The following is a 6,100-nucleotide window of genomic DNA, read 5'->3' as shown; positions in this document are numbered from 1 at the left end:
TAAACAAAATTCAAACTGTTCAAAAGGGACTATAAGATTAAAACAGCCCATTCTCCATCCCACACTTCAAGCTCCCAGAGATAACCATCATCAACAGTCTCCTGTGCATCCTTCCAGACAACATGTATAAATTCTAGTTTATATATTTTGTAAAACCACAAATGGACACTTACCCCACAAGCTATACTATTTCTTGCTTTTATTCGTAATATGTTTCAGAGAGCTTTCCATACACATGCAAGCCAATCCAATACATTCTGCTTAAGAACTGGAAAAAGTATTCTATTCCATAGATGTACCCTAATTTATTTAACTAGTCCTCCGAATACTGCGAAACACTTAAGTGCCTTCCACTTCTATTTTGTTTTGTTTGGATCTTCCCAATACAAACACTGCTAAGATAGACATCCTTATGTGTGTACCTTATGTGCATGTCAGTACATTTATGAATAAATTACTAGAAGTGAAATTGATGGATCAAGGATATACACATTTTTAAATTCAATACAAATATTGACAAATTGGCCTACAAAAAGATTGTGGCAATTCACTTTCCCACCAACTGAGCAGGAGAGTTCCTATGGATATATGTTCTGGCAACACTGTATTATTCTTTTAAATATTTGCCAATCCAGTAGGGAAAAAATGTTACCTCATTGTTTCACTTTTCCATTCTTTTAACAGTAGATGAGACACAGCACCTTTTATTCTATTTGCTGGTTATGTTGTCTTGTGTGTATGTGTGAACTGCTTATTCCCACTGCTCATCTGTCTATTGGGCTTTCATTATTTTCCTTAACAGCTCTCTTCATATATTACAGAACATAGCCCCAATATCCAGAATCTACGAAGAACTTGAACAAATTTACAAGAAAAAACAAACAACCCCGTCAAAAAGTGGGTGAAGGATATGAACAGACACTTCTCAAAAGAAGACATTTATGCAGCCAACAAACATATGAAAAAAAAGCTCATCATAATTGGTCATTAGAGAAATGCAAATCAAAACCACAATGAGATACCATCTCGGGCCAGTTAGAATGGTGATCATTAAAAAGTCAGGAGACAACAGATGCTGGAGATGATGTGGAGAAATAGGAACACTTTTACACTGCTGGTGGGAGTGTAAATTAGTTCAACTATTGTGGAAGATAGTGTGACAATTCCTCAAGGATCTAGAACTAGAAATACCATTTGACCCAGCAATCCCATTGCTGGGTATATACTCGAAGGATTATAAATCATTCTACTATAAAGACACATGCACACATATGTTTATTGCAGCACTGTTCACAATAGCAAAGACTTGGAACAAACCCAAATGCCCATCAATGATAGACTGGATAAAGAAAATGTGGCACATATACACCATGGAATACTATGCAGCTATAAAAAAGGATGAGTTCATGTCCTTTGCAGGGACATAGATGAAGCTGGAAACCATAACTGTCAGCAAACTAACACAGGAACAGAAAACCAAACACTGCATGTCCTCACTCATAACTGTCAGTTGAACAATGAGAACACATGGAAACAGGGAGGGGAACATCACACACCGGGGACTGTCAGGGGCTGGGGGGCTAGGGGAGGGATAGCATTAGGAGAAATACCTAATGTAGATGACCAGTTGATGGGTGCAGCAAACCACCATGACACGTGTATACCTATGTAACAAAACTCCACTTGCTGCACATATACTCCAGAACTTAAAGTGTATATATATATATAAAAAAAACCATATATATGTATATATATGTATATGTATGTGTATATATATGTAAAATACATATATGTGTATATATGTAAAATACATATATATGTGTGTGTATATATATATATATATATGTAAAAGAACCTAGCCCCTTATCAAGTAAACATATTGTAAATATTTTTCTCAGTTCATTTTTGACCTTTGTAGTATTTTTTGTATTATGGTTATTTTCTAAATCTTGATGTTAGCAAATTTATCTTTCATTTCCTTTAGGTCTTTGGATTTATCTGTCATTTAAAAAGGGACTAAAAATAAAATAATCCATATTTTCTTCTAGAAGTTTTATTTTTGATCCATATATATCAATTTCCATGTGAATTTCAGAATCAGCTTATTAAGCTTCAAAAACTAAAATTTTAATTAAAATTACTTTATTCAATAACGTGTTATCTGTAGTTAAATCTGTTCAACATCAAATATTCAGATCCCAAAGCAATACATGTTTCTTCCATTTCTTTAAATTTTCTTTTACATGCATTAGCAAGTATAGTTTTCTTTATATAGATTCTGCATATTTTCTTGAGTTCATTCTGAAGCATATTATTTTTGCTGCTGTTGTATCAAGAATCTTCATATTTTGATTGTTTGTATACAGAAAAATTATATTGAATATGCATCAATGAATATGATTTCATTGTTTCCAGTAGTAGTTTATTTGGATTTCTCAAGTATTCAAAATGATATCAACTACAAACAATGATATTTTTACATTTTCCTTTGAATTATTTTTTAGTCAATTGTATTAGCTGACATTTCTGCAATAATGTTAAGTAATGAGAGAGGCAGTAGGCACATTTATCATGCTTCTGGCATTAATGGAAATAGGACATTTTTCTATTGCTTCATCATTTTATGTGATACTAGTTTTTGTTTTGAGGTGTGGGTATCTTAAATTTCAATGAAATATCCGTCTATTTTTACTTGATTATGGTCTTAAACACCAAAAATAGATGTTGACTTTTATCATATACCATTATAATATCAAAGGCAATTATTATGGATTTTTTAAACTTCTTAATGTGATAAATCATATTAATAGAATTTCTATTATCAACACATTCCTGCATTCCTGAAATGAGGCGCTTAGATACAAATTTAACTACGTAAAAAATCTACCTGAGCAAAACTACAAAACTTCAATGAAACTAATCAAAGAACTTTATAAATACATGAAGCGTTATTCCATGTACAGGAAGATTCCATATTGAAGGGATGTCAGTTCTTCCCAACTTGATTCAGCACAATCCCAATAACGAGCCTAGCAAGTTACCAATAAAGTGATTCTGAAGTTTATATGGAGATATAAACAACCCAGTATAGAGCCAACTCAATACCAAAGAAGAGCAAAGTCAGAGGACTGACACTACCCCACTTCAAGACTTACTATAAAGTTACTGTAATCAAGATGGTGTGATATTGGTGAAAGAAGACACGAACAGATCAAGGGAACAAAATATAGAGCCCAGAAATAGACTCACATATATAGTCAACTGATATTTGACCAAGGAGTAAAGGCAATACAGTGGAGCAAAAATAGTCCTTTCAACAAACGGTGCTGGAACAACTAGAGATCCACATACAAAAAAATAAATCTAGACATAGACTTTACACCCTTCACGAAAATTAACTCAAAACAGACAACAGATCTAAATGCACAATGCAAAACTATAAAGCTCCTAGAAGATAACATTGGAGGAAACCTAGATGACCTTAGGTATGGTGATGACTTCTTAGATAAAAGAACAAAGGTACAATTTATGAAAGAAACAATTGATAAGCTGAACTTCATTAAAATTAAAAACTTCTGCTCTGTGAAAGACAGGACAATGATTGAGAGAAGATATCTGCAAAAGACACATCTGATAAGAGACTGTTATCAAAAATATACAAAGAATTCTTAAAACTCGACAATAAGGAAATGAACAACCCAAGGAAAAATAAGCAAAAGATCTTAATAGACACTTCACCAAAAAAGATACACAGATGGCAAAAAAAAAGCATATTAAAAGATGTTCCACCAAATTAAAACAATGAGATACCATTACACATCTATTGGATGCCCAAAATCCACAGTGACACCACCAAATGCTGACAAGGATGTGGAGCAGCAGGAACTCTCATTTATTGCTGGTGGTAATGCAAACTGGAATGGCCACTTTGGAAGACAGTTTGGCAATTTCCTAAAAACTAAGCATACTCTCACCATACCATCCAAATATCACTTTCCTTGGTATTTACTCAAATGAACTGAAACATCCATGTAAAAACCTGCATACAGATGTTTATGGCAGCTTTATTCATAATTGCCCAAACTTGGAGTTAACCAACAAGTTCTTCAATAAGTGAATAAATAGACAGTGGTACATCCATATAATGTTAATAAAATGTTAGTAATAATAAAGATCGAAATGAGCTATCAAGCCATGAAAAGACTTGGAGGAAACTTATTTGCTTTTTACTAAGTGAAAGAAGCCAATATGAAAAGGCTACATACTGTATGGTTCCAAACACATGACACTATACAAAAGGCAAAACTACGGAAACAGTAAAAAGATCAGCGGCTGCCATGGGTTAGGGGGAAGGAGGGATGAATAGGTGGAGCACAGAGGAGCTTTATGGCTGTGAAACTGTTCTACAAGATACTACATGGTTGACACATGTCATTATACATTTGTCAAAATCCAGGCCGACTGTGGTGGCTCACATCTGCAATCCTAGCACTTTGGAAGGCCAAGGCAGAAGGATCCCTTGAGCCCAGGAGGTCGAGGCTGTGGTGAGCCATGTTTGCACCACTACTCCAGCCTGGGCAACAGAGCAAGACCCTGTCTCAAAAAAAACAAAACAAAACCACCACCCATAGAAAAGTGAGGCCTAACGTAAACTACGGACTTTGGGTGATTCTGATGTGTGATGTAGGTTTATCAATTGTAACAAATGTACCACTCTGGTGCGGGATGTCAATAGAGGGGTAGGTTGTGCATGGTTGGGGGCAGGGGGTATATGGGAACTCTGTATTTTCTGCTTAATTTTGCTATAAACCTGGCTGGGTGCAGTGGCTCATGCCTGTAATCCCAGCACTTTGGGAGGCTGAGGTGGGCAGATCACAGGAGGTCAGGAGTTCGAGACCAGACTGGCCAACATACTGAAACCTCATCTCTATTAAAAATACAAAAATTAGCTGAGTGTGGTGGCACATGCCTCTAATCCCAGCTACTTGGAAGGCTGAGGCAGGAGAATCGCTTGAACCCGGGAGGCGGAGGTTGCAATGAGCCGAGATCGTGCCACTGCACTCCAGCCTGGGCGACAGAGAGAGAGCTGTCTCAAAAAAAAAAAAAAAAAAAAATTTGCTATAAAACTAAAATTTCTCTGAAAAATAAAGATTTTTATTTAAGAAACAAAAACCACAGTGAGATATCACCTTATACCTATTAGGATGGCTACCATCACAAGAGCAGAAAATAAATGCTGGTGATTACATGGAGAACATAGAACCTCATGCACTGTTTACAGGAATGTAAAATGTACAGCTACTATGGAAAAGTTTGGCAGTTCCTTAAAAAATAGATTTACCATATGATCAACCCAGCAATTCCACTTCCGGGTACATACTGAAAATAATTGAAAACAAGATCTCAAAAAATATTTGTTTACCCATGTTCACAGCAGCATTATTTCCTATAGCTGAAACACATAAGTATCCCAAGTATCCATGAATGGACTGGATAAGCAAAATCGTGTGTGTGTGTGCGCGTGTGTGTGTGTGTGTGTGTGTGTGTGTGTGTGTGTGTGTGTACACACAATGGACTATTATTTAGCTTTAAAAAGGAAGGAAATTCTGACATGCTTCAACATAGAAGAAACTTGGAGACAGTAGGCTAATTGAAATAGGCCAGTCACAAAAAGACAAATACTGTATGATTTCACTTATAGAAAATATATAAAGTAGTCAAAATCACAAAGACAGAAAGTAGAATGGTGGTTTCCAGGGACTGGGAAGATGGAAGAATAAGGACTTTAATGGGTATACAGTTTCAGTTTTGCAAGATGAAAAATGTTCTGGAAATAGATGGTGGTGATGGTTGTAAAACAATGTGAATGTACTTAATATCACTGAACTGTATAATTAAAAATGCTTAAGGTGGTAAATTTTAAGTTACATGTATTTTACTACAATAAAAAATGGAAAAATAATTTTTGGAAATCTATATATTTTTTTCTTTTTATAACTATAAGAATTTAGGAATTTATAAAACGATAACGGAAGATGATAGAAAATAGTAAGTCATATAATAAACTATGTATCATTTATCCAAGGTAGGTTTTACTGCA

The 6,100-nt window shown here is 35.0% G+C and overlaps 1 protein-coding gene across 8 annotated transcripts in view; it reads right to left on the bottom strand.

Annotated features, from left to right (window-relative positions):
* LOC100462595 (protein C-mannosyl-transferase DPY19L1) overlaps positions 1 to 6,100 on the bottom strand; it is a 118,286-nt gene that overhangs the window by 36,788 nt on the left and 75,398 nt on the right. The gene's annotated exons all lie outside the window — the stretch shown is intronic.

This window comes from Pongo abelii, chromosome 6 (assembly GCF_028885655.2).
Source record: "Pongo abelii isolate AG06213 chromosome 6, NHGRI_mPonAbe1-v2.0_pri, whole genome shotgun sequence".
Lineage (NCBI taxonomy): Eukaryota > Metazoa > Chordata > Mammalia > Primates > Hominidae > Pongo > Pongo abelii.
Note: the sequence above shows the minus strand (reverse complement) of the source record. Positions and strands in the feature narration are given on the sequence as shown.